Source organism: Anolis sagrei, chromosome 1, assembly GCF_037176765.1.
Source record: "Anolis sagrei isolate rAnoSag1 chromosome 1, rAnoSag1.mat, whole genome shotgun sequence".
Classification (NCBI taxonomy): Eukaryota; Metazoa; Chordata; class Lepidosauria; order Squamata; family Dactyloidae; genus Anolis; species Anolis sagrei.
The window spans coordinates 56,947,456-56,965,860 of record NC_090021.1 but is presented as its reverse complement, the minus strand read 5'-3'; the positions used below and the strand labels follow the sequence as shown (position 1 = coordinate 56,965,860).

The following is an 18,405-nucleotide window of genomic DNA, read 5'->3' as shown; positions in this document are numbered from 1 at the left end:
GTCTTTTGTTGTAGTAAAAGAGATTTCAGCCTCAGTTTTTGAAGAACATAATAAAAGAACACAAAAATAATTATGTGTCAAAACAAAAGTCATATTGTTTGTGTATGTTTAGGCATATATATGATTTGCAACTGTGTGCTCGTTCATTTTGTTCGTAAGATGTGCTTCCTTCCATTATAAATACAGAATTTACCAAAGTAATTGGCATGCATGAGATGTACATTGATATGCATTTAATACATAAGTACAAACACCATTATGTATCCCTGGTATCTCTGGTGTCTATAAAGAAGAAAATATGGGCCATCAGCTTTGAATTTTTCAGTTGTTCCTACTGTGTGGAAGCATTAGTTCTCAAAAACTGTAAGTCTAGTTTCTAAAACTAGCTATAGCTTACAAGTTGGTTATAAAATACTAAATTTGATGTTAATTAAGTAAGACTGGAATGCAAGGTTAGACTGAACTATATGTAGTGGTAATTGCTCACAGGAAGATATCTTATAATGCTTTGGGGTGCTTTGTTTTTTTAAAGTTTTGTATGCCACTTGCATGATTTTATATTGTTTTAAAATGATTGCTTCAATTGTTGTAACATTTTTGTTACAAACATTATTTGTTGGTCTTCCTCCTGGAAAAGGTGTCATATTAACTGAATAAATAAATACCCTGTGCACATTAAGAAATAGAAAAGTTTCTGTGTTTTAAATACTTTTTAGATGTAAAGCTATGTCCAATTCAGCAGTATGTGAAATTTCAGTTATGTTGGATACCATTATCGTACTTCTTAACTGCGTGAATTCTACATCTGTGTATGGTGACCCTGTAAATGAGAAACCTTCCAATCAAACTATCATTGTAGCCCTTCTTGGGCCTTACATATTCAGGGCTATAACTTCCTTGTTGAGAGTGTTCCTATTTTTCTACTGTCTTCTACCTTATTAAGCATTTTTATATTTTCTAGTGAGTCATGCTTCTCATATTTCTAAAGTATGACAGTCTCAGTTTAGTCATCTTGGCATCTAGGGAGAGTCGAGATTTAATTTAAATTTTTTTATTTGTCTTTTTAGCAGTCCATGGTATCTATAGAACTTCTCTTCAGCCCACATTTCAAATAAGTAGAATTTTACCCTCTCAGCTTTCTCCAGAGTTCAGCTTTCTCAACCATATGCAAAAACTGAAAATACAGTGGCATGGACAATCCTAACTTGAGTAATCAGTACATCTTTATATTTCAGGATCTTGCCTAGTTCATTCAGGGATTTCCTTCTAAGCCATTGTCTATTTCTGATTCCTTGACTGCTGTCTCTGTTCTGATTAATGATGAAAAATCTTTGTCTGTTTCAATGTCTTTGTCAGCTACTTTAAAGTTATGTAAATCATCTGTAGTCATTATTTTTGTTTTCTCCATATTCAGCTGAAACATTGCCTTTGCCCTTTTCCTTGGCTTTATTCAGTAATGATTCCAAATCTTTGCTATTTTCTGATAATAGTATGATGTCAATTGCATATCTTAAATAACTGGTGATCTTTCCTCCCATTTTCATGCTTCCTTCCTCCAACTCTAATGCTGAATTATGTATGATATGTTAAGCATAAAAGTTGAACACATAGGATGATGAAATGCAGCCTTGCTTAGAAGCCTTGTCAATTAGAAATCACTCCATATTTCCATATTCTGTTTTGATGGTAGTCTCTTCTGGTATTTCGGCTTGATATTTGCCTTTTTGTTCATCTTGCTCTGATTGTACTCTGATTCTACAGTGGCCTATGATTAACAACAGAATTCCTACTTGGATTCTGGCACAGAATCTTGCTTATTTGCATTCACAGTGTCATATTATGTGAACATGTGCTGTAATTACCTTTTAAGAGTGAGATTTTCATTGTACTACCAAGCTTTTCTCTTCTCCGTCACCCCCAAGTTACATCAGGAGTGTAGGGTGAAGCTAGAACAAGATCAGGAGGATATAGCCATTCAGGATCATCTCTTCATTCCCTACACTTTTTTATGAGGGTGGCAAGAAGTCTGGTGAGGATTAGGGCAGCTGTAGCCTTTCCACTTGTTTTCAATTAGTTGATTCATGGTAATGCAGACCTCACCAGCCCATCATGCTGTAACTCTTCATTAGGCTATCCATACCTTAGCAACTTTGGAGTGGAGAGGAAACTGTTGAGACTTGGGTGGGAATAATAATTGAATCTACCAATGGTTTGGGGATATTTTGAAGGCTGTTCCATCTTCCCCTGGTATTCTTTCCATCCCATTTCTCCATTTCAGAGACTTTGCAAGGGTAGCAGGCTGATCAGGATGATTTGCTCTTTAAGTTTTCTGTTGCCCTGACAGACCATTTGATCACTCCCTTTCCTGATTTCCAGAAAGGGAAAATGATCTGGGCACTGAACATATTTGTTTGTGTATAATGTTCTATTTGACTGTAATGCACACCTCTATTTTGAAGATTTGCAGTACCAAAAAACCAAAAACACAATGCAAAGCAGTCATGGTTGCTAACAGGCTAGTGAGAAGCCATGTCCCTCATCAGGCCTGGTAGGAAGCCGGTAGTGCCGATGGAAACACTGGTGGGATGCTTTGCCCCTCTATTTGGACTTCCCACCAGCCTTTTCATGACTACCGCTGCCTCTTCCTCCTCTGTTCCCAGCTGGGATCTCTTGCCCAATAGCGCAAGTAGGTTTAGGTGTGCAATTCTAATGCACCACCAAATTTAATGTGCACCTCAATTTTAACAATGTAATTTAGCCAAAAAAAAAAAGGTGAGTATTAGGCTGGAGTAAATACAGTAATTGTTCCTTAGTGTCCCTCTCCCATGGAGTGAAACAAAATCCACTAATGAATTTTCCATTACTTATATGCCTTTTAGAAATTCTGAAGAAATCTTGCTGTTTACTATTGTCCTCTCTTTGCAAAGCCCACAATTCTTCTATCTTTTGATAATTATAATTTTCTTATAATTTTCTTCCAGATTTGTACAATAGACTTACATTTAGTGTTAATGCATTAGAATAAATGAAAAATAATCGTTAGTTTTATGAAATAGAAATTATTTATGTAACTTAAACTGTTGACCCCCCCCCCCCCCAATTATAAGCATAAACAGGCACTAAAATAGGTTTAAAGGGAAGCAAATTGCCAGAGAATTAATAAACTTGTAATAGTGAGCAGGTCACTCATGATATTGCTTTAGATTTTAAAAGCTTATTAAATTTTCTGTGTGTTCTTTTTATAACTCACTATCATGAAGAAAAGTTTGTTCCAAACTTCAATGTAAGAGTTGCAATCCAGATCCAGTTTATTAATGGATTTACAAGATTATTTATATTCCTAAGAGTTCAGAAGATTCTTAATTGCTTGTTTTGAAACGTGCTCCTATATTTCCTTCTCAATATCCCCAGGACATTGGTTAAGAAAATGTTCGTGGGCTTTCCTTCATATTTCTATGCAAATGCTTTTAAATTTGCATCATATCAATAATAATGACATACAAATAGAGATGGAATAATGCAGTACCTAAAATCTGACTAGACACTGCAAGTTAATCTACATATTTATCCATTTCACAGGCAAAAGTATGTAAGTTGTGTAAACTATAATTTTTAAAATGCTGCCATTCATCTAGAACGACATGCAAACTTTAGCTCTATAATGTGCCTTGGGGATTGCATGCATGGGAGCAGAGGAGTAGGTGATAAAATGAGACAGTCGCCCTTCCTGATGTGCAGAATACATCTGTTGTTCATGTGAGTTAGACAAATCCTTTCAAAAAGACCATATTTCTGTGACACAAAGCAGATTCTGGAAATAACGCCAGAATTCAATAGCTAGATAACCTTTCTTTCTTGCATAATATGTATAAGAACTTGTTTGCACTGTCTTGCCATTTTTAATTTGCTTGATCCAATTGTACCCTGGTAGCTCAAGACCCTAGCACAGACATGGGCTATCTTTGGCCCTCCATGTGTTTTGAACTTCAACTCCCTTAATTCCTAATAGCCGCTAATCTGTCTGGGATTTTTGGGAGTTGAAGTCCAGAACACTTGTGGGGTTGAAGTTTGCCCATGCCTGCCCAAGCACATACCCAGTTGCTACCATCTCCTACACTTGGAACGCAGTGGAAACTGGAGATTTGTCAACAAATTGACTGGCCAGCTTGGATCATTTTCTGGCTGTCTGATAATCGTTAGTTTTATGAAATAGAAATTATTTATGTAACTTAAACTGTTGGACACCCCCCCCCCCCATTATAAGCATAAACAGGCACTAAAATAGGTTTAAAGGGAAGCAAATTGCCAGGGAATTAATAAAGTTAATAGTGAGCAGGTCACTCATGATATTGCTTTAGATTTTAAAAGCTTATTTTAAAACTTTGAAAATCCAAAGGAAAATATGAGTGCAGGTATTTGGCATTTGAATGCATACTTAACTATTCTTATGCTTTGGGGAATGCTTTTAAAACCACAGTCTTTTGGTTTAGCCTTAAAGTTAGCATCTGTGAAGTCTGTGGGAAAAGAAAATCATTTATGGGTTCCCCCCCCCCCCCAGTAAATCTTTCAGCAGTAAATCTCTCATTGACACCTTTCTTTAAACCATATTAATATTTCAACATGCCTACATATATTCAAGTATATATTTTCACAGAATTCTTTGCATGTTGACTATCCTTTGTTCTCTTGAGGTTCTTTTCAATCTCTCAATGTCTCTATCAACTATAGAGTGGCACTTGGATTTAATAGGATATTCAAAGAATTATGAAGTTGTCATTTTGAGTTGTTTTGTGATGGATTGTAGGGAAGAGCAAACCTCCTCTCATATGGGCAAGAAAATGTGTTCTCTTAATTGACCCATGAGTCAAGCATGGGGATTATTTTTTTTTAAATTTTATGAAACATGCCAAAAGCTATTTGGCACATTTTTTTCTTGAAGCAATTTTTCACTGAATGATTCTAGACAACAGAAAGTTTGTACAATAATGACACAATGCCAATCAATTTTAGGTATATGCTATCACTGAAAGAAGGAGAAATGTCCTCATCACATTTACTCTAATTGGAGCAAGGAAGAGATACAATGCACGAAGTTTTCATAAGCATGGTATTAATGGAGCTGCATCCCCAACACTGACCTGAAATTTTGTTTGAAACTTTGTAGCCTTAATCGGATGCTGGACAAGTGTAGCTATCACAGATTATTTTATTTATTTTTTTATCAGAAGCAAACCAATGGTACAGCTGAAATGTTTTAAAAAAACAAAAAGTTTAAAAACTTGGCATTATATTAAATGTTCTGCTCAGATTATGATCAGAAAGGGATGTAGAGCCTAAGATGCATCCATTTAACGATAGTGTTTTAGTATTTGTAGCATTCTGTGATTGGATGGTTGTACTGTGATTGACTGGTTCTACTGGACTCTCTTGGCTTCTCAATTCATATCCATCAATTCGTCCCATTGTTTGAGGCTTCTAAAAAGGTTTTAAATAGGTAATGGAAAAAAACAATTTTGTCCAGTAAATCTCTTATTGACACCTTTCTTTAAACTATATACCTTTCTGCCTTGGACATTGTTCTCTCTTTTTTATTATGTTACTAAATCTAGAGAACCAATCATAGGGATCTTTTCCTGAATAAATGCTTAGACTCCCCACCCTCCAAACACTGTTGCTGCCACCTCTAAAGTAGGAGATAAAAATCATTATTCCTGCTACTGGTTCTGCTGTATAGAAACAACCACTGTAGTAGTCAGGAGAAAGGAAAGCCGGACCGAGGAAAAGGAAACCCGGACCGAGAAGAAGAGAAAGGGTTCTTGTTCTATCACAGTGGTTCTCAACCTGTGGGTCCCCAGGTTAGGGTTAGGGTTAATCCCAGTCAGTTTACCAGCTGTTAGGGTTTCTGGGAACTGAAGGCCAAAACATCTGGGTATCTTCAGGTTGGGAACCACTGTTCTATCATATTGTAGGCTCAAGAAGCAGTCACTCACATCACCTGATCATGACTACTGCTTTGCCCCACCTCTCTTTCTTTTTGAAGGCCAATGTGTTATTATTAACTGTTCTCTTGCACCTGCTGTGAAAGGGAAACTTAAATGTAAGTAAGTGAAGTAGCAGTAGCAATGAACACTGTAACGACTGCCTTGAATGCCATCATTGCCACATCTCTAGTCATTCTGCCTTCCTTCCTTCCACCAAGGAGGAAGAAATAGGGTAGCTACTTTCATATCAGTTTGCAGTGATTGATAGCCAGTGAAAAAGAAACAATACAGCCTTTGTAGGGGAAGTGAGATATTTTAACGCTCACTGAGAAATTAGGAATGCAGTGGATTGACTATCTGACACAGATGTTCTGTGGCATTTGGAATGGACTTATAGCACAAGAGATTGGTTAGGAAGAGGAATATCATGGAAAAAACTGACATGGAACTGAACATAACCTCCACCAAAGTTTCTGCTGTGTCCCTTCTTCCTGTAACCTTTGTGATCTCTAGCTGGCACTCAGCAAAGTCCCTGGCTTTTGAGAGTGCATTGGGGGGCCCTATAGAAGAATAACCACTATTATCAATTACAACCCTTACCATTCTCCCAGAAAGAACTGATCTTTCATTTCTTAAGGATAAAATCATTCTAAATATATGTGAAATCCAAAATAATGCAAATAGTGGGTTTATCAACATGGCATTTGATTCATAACTTGGTCGTGATTTGTTATAGATATTAAAATCATTCTGGGACAATAGAAGATTTAATTGTTCCAACTAGACTGGATTGTCAGAGTCTTTGCCACTCCCTGTAACTTCTTTATTCTTGCATGGCACTGTAATTGTCCTCCCTTTTAAATGCAAGTAATAGATGAATAACTGTTTCCTGTTTTGGGAAGGTGGCTCAGAGCAATTCTTTCTCCTACTTGCTTCAATATTTGCAGCTTGGCTTGTGCAGAGCTATCTGCACACAGTTGCCAGATTAGACGAAGTAAGCTGATTTTTTATCAAGCCACTGGGTAATTCTGAACATTTCATCTGACAATTTTAGTACCGTACTGTGACAGCTGACCTGTGTAAGTGAAGGATTATTGCAGCATCAGTATACAGAAAAATGTCTTTGGATGAGAGCATTCTTTTAACATGTGTCCATGAAAGGTAAGAGAGACAGATCTATCACCTTTTGTGTTTTAAAGAAAAACCTAGCCAGAGTAAAAACTGTAGATACTGTGGTTGTGTTTTATTTTGTGTTGGGTTATATTGAAACAAAGAGGTTGTTAAAAGAAGTGAGTATTGTTTCTAAGATAGCAAGTTGCTGCTATAGTATTCTTCTCACTAATCATTAAAGAGAGTGTCAAGTGTGCCACAGGTTTCTAATAACTTGGTAGTGTTGCTATCCAAACATTAAATGCATGCATTCAAATACTTTGCATGAATTCTAAAGGCTGTTTGTTGATTCCGTTCTGAGACAGCAACATTTTTCTTCTAATATTGTCCCCGGAGCAGGGCACTGTTTTCCTTAGGATAGCGAGAGTCGGATTAGGAGCAGATAATCTTTTGTACAAATCAGTAAACCCAAGTGGGTTTTCAGCAGATTGTTATTAAGCAGAAATGTTGTCTTCATCCATTTTTCCATTTTTTTTGTTCCTTTGATTTTTCCTAAACATTTAGCAGTTTCACATTCTAGCAAGGAAACAACGCCTTGCTCCCCCCCCCCCCCCCCATTGTACAAGGATTCTGTTTTCCTCGAATGGTAGCACAGAAAGATTTATTTCAATGTATGGATAAATGTGTGGATAAATATTTTCAGGAGAAAACGAAAAGACATCTGTTTGAATATAAAAATGGTTAGGGAGCTGACTTTTACTCACTTCATGTCACCTTGAAATAAATTGTAAATTGTATGTTAGCTTTTTAATTCTTTGAAAAATGTGCTTTCAGGCCCTCCTACACAGACCCTAAAATCCAAGAGGAAATGGAATAAAAGTGGGGAGGGAAGGAGCAGCCCGACTCTGGAACACCCTCCCCAAAGATCTTAGACAGGCCCCTACATTGGCAGTCTTCAGAAAGAACTTGAAGACCTGGCTGTTCCGATGTGCCTTCCCAGAATAGGAAATCTCCAATACCAAGACCCAGAAGCACTTTATTAGAACTAAGATTGCCGCACACTGCACACTGCACTTACCCTATAATCCTTACATATCACCTGTCACATCAGCACTTTTAATTCTGTATCCATTACTCTGGACCGGCCCAGTTTTATTGTGTTTTGGTGTATTGTTTATTGCTTGTTGTTTTGTTGTTTAATATTGCTTTAATTGTTTTTAATTTGCTTTAGGTTTGTATTGTTATGTTGTGTATTGAGGCCTTGGCCTTTGTAAGCCACATCGAGTCCTTCGGGAGATGCTAGCGGGGTACAAATAAAGTTAATAATAATAATGATGCTTGCCAAAAATGTGTGCTGAATAGCATAATCAGCTGAAAAACACAGGTTCAAAAGGTGTACCTAAAATCCAGGATTGGCCAAAAATGTGCATATTTACATCACTACACTTATGAAAAACATGGGACTTCATTGCGATATACTTGTTTGGACTGTGATAGGGCTGTAAATAGATTGAGCCATAGACACACAGGTGGCTAAATGGAAGCACAAATGGAAAGCAATTCCCGTGAAAACTCTCTGCAACCATTCCTTTGTTCTTACATTTATGAAATTAAATAGGGCTTGAATGTACACAGTGGGCACTAGCATGGCAGGTAATTGACCTCAAAGAGAAGTGGTGTGCAAGAGGGCAGCAGGAAGATGAAGAGATAACAAAAAGAAAACTACTTGTGTGTGCATTCGTATATCCACATCAGCGCTTATGAGATCCAGCACATCTTGGAGAGGCAATTTTCAAAAATTAAAAGAAAATTTCCAGCTGATGTCCCACGTCCATTTTGTGGATTTCTAAAATCCACTACAAACCTTTCAGCTTGCTGTGGCTAAGAGCTCCGTGTTTGGACTTTTTTCAGGTACAAATTGTTTTGCCCCACTTCTTTGTCCCAGATTATGAGGCCGTCTAGAAGGGCCTTCAGAAATTTGACATGGTAGGATTTGCTGGTATCTCACAATTTCCATTAATCCTTGAGGTCACTTTTTTTTTTGCAATTTATCACTTTATATGGAAAATATAGTTTTATGATTCCACTGGTTTCATATATACCCATGACAGGAGAAACATTTGCTTAGTTTGCTGTCAATAAGACTTAACATTAATTGTACCTAGCATCAGCACAATTTATTATCTTTCAATTGAAACTGCATAATTGTATGGTTACTGTAATCATTGTACTGCATAATTGTATGGATACTGTAATAATTTTAATTCCTAAACCCTTTTGGAAGGATATATCACAATATGGAAAAAAATAATTGAACCCCTCTGTGTGTGTGTGCATATGTGTGATGAAAGATGTCTTGGGTTTCTGTTGGAAGCATACCATAGCTAGCTACTGTAGAACCTAGAAATGATTAAAGAAGTCATATCTTTATGTTTTCAACATGATTCTATAGCCCATTCAACTATGGAAATGCACATGAGGCCTACAGAGAATAGTTTGATAGGTGTTTGTTTTCTGAGGCCTCCACAGAGATCTGATGGTATCAAAATGTTTTGTGTGTAAATGAAATCCCATTCAATGATCCTGCATAATAAGCAGACTTACTGTATATTACTTTACTGCCATAATCATATCTCTGAGATATGTGTGTGACCTGGTCAGTCTTTGGTTTCCTTTGTGCTGATTTATTACATAGTAAAACAAGGGAAATTATCTGCCTTTTAATATAGGTTGACTTCATAGTTGAAATATCAAAATAAACACACCCACTGCAAGTAAACATTATTTTAATTTCTAAACATTTATGTTTTCGTTTGCATACATATTTCTACAATGAAAGCAGTCAACCTGTATAGTATACTCTTGCATTCTACAGGGTTCAAAGGCAGTATTAGTCATACTGGTGAGGGCTCTCATAGAAATGATACAACTCAATAAAGCAAATGCTGTTTAATTAAGACAACATACTTGTGGGATTGGATGTGATTAAAGTATCATTTTCATCCTGTGAAATGACTGTCTTTTAAAAAACATTCTCACATAAACTAAACTGAATATTACTGATCACGAGGGACCATATGGTTCTTATCTGTCATAATTCAAAAAGCTACTCCAGGGAATCCTTTCTAGTTTTAGGCTAACTAGCTAGCTTCCCTAATACATTTTCCTTCAGTTGCTTTCCACTGGCTTCAGTTACCTATCTCTGTATTGTTTTCAATGTTTATTTCATATCCACAGATATCTTCCATAAGAAATACACACATAACAGACTTTATCACATGGATGTTGCAAATGGGCATCGAAGCAGGACACATGATCCCCCAATAAATCCATGCCCTACTATTGTTGGGAGAAATCCATCATTGTGATTGTTTTATATCATAGTCTTGAATAAAACAATATACCAATAATGATGTGTCAAAGGTTGTAGGAAAAGTTTGGAAAAGTTGCTTTTTCAGTTGACAACTCCAAAATAGTAACAGTTCTAGGACCTGTTATTCTTAAACCATTATGGGACTATCTTGTTATTTAATTAAGGCTAGGGCATCTAATAACTGATTTTCAGGGAATCAAACATGCTTCTGCGTGTGATTAAAAAAAATTCTGCACACCCCTAAATGTATTAAACAAAGTTGGGTGTATTTTGCAGTCCCATGACCACCAATTTTGTTAACTATAGAATTCTTGCATATTTTACATGCCATTCAAACATATGAAAATATTTTGGATAACCCTTATGGTATAGCATCACCAGGAGAAGAGGAAAGATGAAAAAAAGGCATTGTAGTGGTCTTCAGGTTAGTGTTCAGTACACTTTTCCATTTCTCAATTATTAACAAACTCCATTACCGTATAAACATTTTCTTAGTTTGAATTAATAAATTGCAGAATTCAGTGTTTCTTAATGTTCAATTAGGGAACGTTGATTCCTTGGAATAAAGAGTTCCATTTTTGTTTTAGGCAACCATACACATGGGTTAATTTAAAATTCAGTGAGTTTTAAATATAAGTAATAAAATACAGTTTGACTCTCTACTCCATGGATTTGATATCCATGGTTTCGCTTACCCACACTCTAAAAAAGTATTTTGTGCTTCTCTAGCTCCTCCAATTTAATTCTATGGTATGCTTCTGTCCAAAGTATTGACAAAATATACCGTTGTCTATCATCCACAATATCAGGTATCCAAGGAGCAATTTCCCTAAAGATACAGTGGTCAGTTATACTGTACCCTTGTGTTCAAATTCATCTGTATGCAGATCATGCCTCATGTAAGTTCTACAGCAGGTAAACAGAGACAGTAATTTGCTCAAAAAAACATTGATTGCATTATACAAATAAAATTTTAATCCTTGTTTTCTGAATCTAAACTATTAGCAGTATAGGGAATATACCCACATTCCCAGGGTAATATACACTGGGACCGGGAAATTTAGACTCATCTAATAGATTTTTCTGTAGTTGAGTACTCCTTCACCTTATTTTTCTAAAGAGTGCTCTTATTAAAAGTTGCTTTATAGTTCCCAAATGTCAGTCCCCTTTAGTAGAAAAAAATACACTGCTTCTGGCTGAATGTTGGGGAGATCCTTTCTGCCTTGTTTCTTGTTCTCATAAATTCTATTTTCAAGCCTTTGAGGGAGATTGGGATAGGAAGATCTCTCCAAGGATCACGATTTTTGCCAGTTATTTTCTGTTAAAGCGTAGGCAATAGCCTCTAGCGGAAGCTGCCTAGAGATGGCTTCTGGATTATCAGCATTATGCAGTACATTACATAATGTCGTGTGTACAGAAATGATTTACTGAAATGGGTGAAAGTGATGGAAAAGGAAGTCAGATTGGATCTAAAATAAAAATTGAAGGAAGGTCCCATTTTAAGTTAATAATTATAGTGTATAGTTCATTTTGTACACCATTTTTTTAAAAAGCAAAAAATAGCAATAGGAAAAGTTCTTTTCAAATTTTATTCCACAAAGAAATGAGTTTCTTTGTAGTCAGTAACACACACACACACGTTCTTGGTGTATAGCTGAGAACATAATTCTGTGTTTTGTTCTGTTCGGCTGCACAGTGCATGGTGGCCTATTTGTGCATGGGATGAAAAAGAAAATTAGTTTATTACTATAGCAGATGTTTGTTTTTTGCTTTCACTTTAATTGACAATCTGAGACATTTTCTCCTGATGATGTCCACTCAAATGTATGCCAAATAAACCATGCTGGTCTTTAAAGCATCACAAGATTTTTTATTTTGTTGTTTCTGTTGCAAAAAACTAACACATCTGAACCTCTGAAAATCCCAGATCTTATTGGACAAGGGAATGGTAGATTCTCTAATGTGGGGTGATGCATCTTAGGCTTTTCCTACAATAGGAACTCTGTCAGTTGAGAATCAAAATCAACAAAGCTCCAACTCAAAGCAGTTGCAGAGAAGAGGACAGGTAAAATCTAGAGTAGAAATAGATCCACAAGTCTACTCTGGTGTTGCTGTATGCCTACAACATGAGGTTTTCTTAGCAAGATTTGTTTGTTCAATTCAGAGATAAGTGAGATATAAATTGTTTATAATTTCTTTTTTGTTGGTTTTTTTGCCATTGCCTTTCGGGGTCTGAGAGTGTATAATCTGCCGAACTATCATATAGTTTGGCTGCAAACCAGATTTTGAATCATGATTGGTAGGAATTCCTATCTGGAGGATTGTCTGAGGGTATCATGTTTCATTGTTATGCCTAGTGATGTTATTGTTTTAGAATGTACTTTATAATGTTATAATGCTAAATTATAAATATTAGAAATTGCAATTCTAATATCTATATCCATGGATTCTGCATCCACAAATTCAATTAACCACAGCTTGAAAATGTTCAGGGGAAAAAAAAATCAAAGATCAATCCTTAATTTTGCCACTTTTTTGCTACACCATTGCATACTATGGGACCTGAGCATCCACATATTTTGGTATTCGCAAGTCATCCTGAAACCAACCCCCTGCACATACTAAGGAAGCACAGTAATTTTGTTAAAGAAATTCGCTGTAAATATATAATATGTAAATATACTGTGAGTGTATTGCACCTGTACACTGTTGAAGGATATGGGAGAGGAGCCTCTCAGCTATGAAACCACATTTGAAGAATGGCATCAGTGCTGGCTTCATTCTGGCACCAGATTAAAAGCATGAGTTTTTTTTTATTAAAGTCAATGAGGCCTACATAACTACTTTCAAATTGTCCATAGTTTTTAACTATTTCAACATTTTAAGATGTTTAAATGTGTTAAATTGTTAGATGTGTTTTAGCATGTTTAATTTATCAATTAGTTCAGATTCTACACAGAAACATCTACATGGGTTTTATCTACACACTGCCCTAAGAACCCATGATGCAGAATGAGATATAAATATTTTACTAAATTAATGTAAATGTGATATATCCACAAATGAGACTATCTTTTTCATGCTGATGAGATAGTGTGCTCAAAAGTGATTCTGATGGCAGCAGTGCTGCTGGTATGGTCTTCCATGTCAGTTAGATTAACTAGTAAATGATGACACTGGCATTGGCACCACAGCCAACACTTACTAGCACTGTTTTCACCACAAGAACCTATTGATGTGACATTCCAAATTGAAACAAGAGATAGTGGAGCTCTCACATTGGATGGCACTCAACACGCTAACTGGTGTATAACAGAGAACAAGCATGAGCACTGCTCTGGCTATTGGTGTGTGGATGTGTGTGGAAGGATAGCAAAAGGATGCTTAGATTTTGACATGCTCAGCTGAAGGAAAGTTCACAGGTGCATAACACATAGGAACATGGAAATAAAATATTATAGGGAAAATCCATTTGTATTCAGCATATTTAATAGTGTTAGTTGTCTGATTATTTCTATGACTGCTGACTTCACATGCAATTAAATAAGTGTTTCTACACACTTAAGAAACTGCCACCAATAGTGCCCTTAACACAATACAAGCTTCAAATGTGGGGTGGAAGTATCTTGCAGTTTCTAAAGTGTGGGGTTTCCTCACATTTCCTGAGTGGATTGGCAAACAACTTATTCCTCAATTCCCCATTTAGAGACGTGTAAAAACACCCAATTTAACATGTGATGGGAATCCCCACTTGCCCATGTGCAAATAAAATAATGATGTAATTGTGGAGGGAGGCGCTGAAATGGGCAGAATCTATTTCTTTCTGCCACCATAACCATTTCAGGACTGAAGAAATATAACAAACAAGATATTCAAAACATTGAGAAAATAGTAAGCATGCAAATCTTCTGCTTCTTCTAGTGTCTCTGTAACCTTAGCAAGTTTGCTCTTTCAACATTCCTCCTTCTTCTTGTGTTGGCCATAAAAGTCTTTTTGAACTCTTGCCTCTCTGAAACTCTGTACTGTCAGGCTTTTCTTTTACCTATCAAAAGGATAGCAGAGAGAGATTTAAGAGAGCTAAATCTTCATTCCCTCCCCCCTTCCTTTTGTAAGAACATATAAATAATCTATATATGTTGTTGTTAGTTTTTGAGCTGCAAGTTGATCTTCCAAGATTACAAAAAGAGAATGTTTTTAAAAAAAAAAAGAAAAGAAAGAAAACAGGGGAGGGAAACAAGTCTTTGCCATATGATGGCAAATTAAAAAGATAAATCTTAAAGAAACCAGAGAGAAGGATTAGGTGTGATGGAGGTAGGAAAACCTTCCATTTAATTTCAAAACAAGGTATGACAAAACTTAAGGAAAAACTTACTCTCCCAAACAGTTGACTTATCCTGTGGGATGAAATCCTACATCTCATTTTATATTGTGACTAGCCATCCCCTGCCATGAGTTGCTGTGGCCCAGTCTGGTGGTCTGGAAAATAAAGTAATGAGAAAGTGTTGGTTTCTAATATATGTAATTTCTTTATGCTTTGTGAGTAAACGGTATTTCTTGCTGTTTCTTTGTCAGTGCTGATGTAAAGATTGTCTGGTCTGCCTACTTTGGAACAGGCAACATATAATTGTCCTTCTGTAGGGCTCCCTTTCAAATCTATGATACTATATCTGTATGTGTGTGAATCATATCTATCTATCTAACTATATCTGTGGGTGGATGGCTCTTTGTCAGGAGGGCTTTGGTTACGTTTTCTTGCCCTGGTGAAGGGAGTTGGACTGGGTGGGCTTAAGTATTTTCTGTTGGTCTTGGTGGTTCTGTATGGGAAGTTTGCCCCAATTCTGTCATTTGTGGGGTTGCTATTTGATTGTAGGTGAACTATAAATCCCAGTAACTACAACTCCCAAATATCAAGGCTATTTTCCCCAAACTCCATCTATGTTCATATTTAGGCATATTGAGTATTTGTGATAAGTTTGGCCCAGATCCATCATTGTTTGAGTCCCCAGTGCTCTCTGGATGTAGGTGAACAACTCCCAAACTCAGGGTCAATGCCCACCAAACTCTTCCAGTGTTTTCTGTTGGTTGTGGAAATCCTGTGTGCCAAGATTGGTTCAATGCCATTATTGGTGGAGTTCAGAATGCTCTTTGATTGCAGGTGAACTATAAATCCCAGCAACTACAACTCCCAAATGACAAAATCATTTTTTTAGTCACTCCTTGGGTTAGTAGGTGTCTTGTGGTCAAATTTGGCTTCAATTTGTCCAGTGGGTTTTGAGTTATGTTAATCCCACAAATGAACATTACATTTTTATTTATATAGATTTGCAATTAGTTTCTTTTTATTCAGGCCCATTCAATGGCTGGGGTAAAATGGAAAAACTGTTACCATGCTATTTTTATGTCAGAAAGAGTTTAGATGAAATTGCCACCATTTATCCCCAAGCCATTTGTAATTATTTAAAAGAATGCTCTGACTAAATCTTGATGTGTATGGCGGCGAGGGGAGGGAGGATGAATGTATATGGAGGGACAGCATTAGATAGTTTGCAATTATTCCTGAGGCAAGAATTATCTTCAAATCAGTAGAACCAGATTGTTAGATATAAGAGTAGTAAACTAACAACCTCTATAAACAGTCTGTCCCTTGGATGAAGGAGCTGTGGAACATGTGGCATAAAATATGCCAACAGCAGTAGTTTTTGGTGAAGCTGGATAAAATCGGGAAATCTGATTCACCTGTTTATTATGTAAACTAAAACAATTCACTCTTGCCTGCTTCCTGACTCAGTCAACCAGAAACAGAGCCACACTGACTCACCAACAGCAAGGGAGAGTAATGAAAATTTACTGTTCCTATGCATTCAAGTACAGGCAGTCCCCAAGTTACAGACAGATTCTGTAGGTTTATTCTTAAGTTGAATTTGTTTGTAAGTTGGAACAAGTACATTTTTAAAGTGTAACTCCAGCCAAACGTGGATAGCACAGGGAAGAGTTAGCCTCCCTGTGCTGTTTGTTTTGCAGGCTGTGCCTCTGTTCAGAAGATTTCACCTTACTTTCTGTCTCTGTGACAATTGGATTTTGAAAAATTTGGCTTAATGTGGAAACAAGGATTTTTGCTAAAGCTTCAGTTGAGACATCTTTTCCTCATTATAACTCTTCCAGGATTGAATTTCTCTTCCAAGGGTTAGATTTTTCTCACTTTCTGTTGTCTCACCCCTGTTTGTAACTATGAGTTGCTTGTAAGTCGGATGTTTGTAATCCAGAGACTGCCTGTTGTGTCATTTCAAAGTTTTAGATACAACATGTAGCACACTTTAAAATAAATACTGACTAGTACTTGTTTAAGCTTTGGTCGCTTATTATTAGAAGAGCTCTAACAATTTAATTGAAACTATTTGCATAATTAAAGATAAAAATGACTTTTATTAGATTACATAAATAAATACCCTGATTTGCTCTCAAAAGAGTTTTGTTGTGTCCCCAAAAAGTCATTCAAGATTAACTCCCCATGACTACTCAGATAATATTTCACATTTTGAAAACATTTAATTAACTTCTTTACAAGACTTTGTAAGATACAAAAAACACTCAATCATTTTTGTTGTTATTTGTTTTCTTTGGCTGCAGTCATACTGTTAAGATAAAAGCAGAGGTAGAATTACATGCCTTCTATGATTACACTGATTGTTTGGAAATAATAAAAAGATCTTTCTTTGTTTATCTTTTCTGGACCAACTATTTACAAATAAAGAAGCATACAAACTTGGAATAGCTAGAATTTTTTTTAAAAAAAGAATGATATGAAAACATAGTAAACTCACCCTAGGATTATCTTAGTTTTGAAGTTCATGGGCAAATTATGGAAGATTGGGGGGGAGTGATATTACTCCCCTCCCGAAAACTTATATTGAATAATAAATAGGGTTCTTTTAAAATGTTAAACAGCACAAAGGGAGAGGCAGCATATTTTACAAAGGGAGAGGCAGTCTCCAGATCTGGCATTTTGGAGAGAAAAAAAGAGAAAATGGCTGCACAATTTGGAAAGGGATGACTGCATTTTGCTAATTACATAGTCTGTGGATTGTGCAGAATGGTAGTCTTTGTCTTTCTGTCCTCTGAAAAAAATTGAGATCCAATCCCACTACAGCTTTTGCTCCCAACTGCTTTCCATTGAAGGAGCTGAGGACAGACATGTGTGTCTATGAAAACTTTCTGTTTTCAACTGATCAATTCTCCCTCTACTCGCAGTCCACTATTTGAGTGTGGGCTTTATTCCATTTTGTAAGTGGGACTGGACCAAAGTATTTTGATCCATGAGCCAATGGACAAGACAGCCTCTCTTCCCAATAAATGTGCAACAGATGATGACTCTGCTTACTGAACTTCATTTCGCTCCTCATCTAAGAATAGCCGAGGAAGTTACAGGAAAGGCCACATAGCCCAAATAACCTGGTTTGGAATATTCCATCAGTATCTTATCATTTGGGACAGTTGTCTCACTTTTCCAATATTCATCTCATCATAAGACTCCTCTGTTTATTCTTCCATGTCATAGAACCCATTTGAAATTTGCCCCCAAGTTCCTTTATTTCTGAGTCAGGCTTCCACTGGGATTTGCCCCCTGCTGCAAGCCAGACCTTTTTGCCAGCTTCTCTTTCCAAATAGAACAAAGAATCCAATTCTCACTTTCTGAAAGTCGAGGAGGTGATCAGTGGTGAGAAGGAGAACAAACATGTTCTTTACCAAAAATGTTGAGCTTTACAGAATTGATCCTTGAGTGAAGTCCTTCATATGCATACTGACTAATAAAATTTCTTCAGTGTATGGTGGAATGTATGTTTTCATTTTAGTACACTGTACACTAAAAAAGATAATGTTTGTGTTTCATCTATCTTTTAAAACCAAATATTCCTGTCAAAAGATTGAACCTCCCTACCTGGT

The 18,405-nt window shown here is 36.4% G+C and overlaps 1 protein-coding gene across 7 annotated transcripts in view; it reads left to right on the top strand.

Moving 5' to 3' along the window:
- The window catches only part of CHRM3 (cholinergic receptor muscarinic 3), a 270,852-nt gene that overhangs the window by 153,084 nt on the left and 99,363 nt on the right, over window positions 1-18,405 (top strand). The window contains exon 1 of one of the 7 annotated variants that reach the window (XM_060753876.2): window positions 6,978-7,142. The exons of the other annotated variants lie outside the window; for them this stretch is intronic. The gene's annotated coding sequence lies outside the window, so the exon portion shown is untranslated. Of the gene's footprint in view, window positions 1-6,977; window positions 7,143-18,405 lie in introns of those variants that run through there. 7 annotated transcript variants of the gene reach the window in all.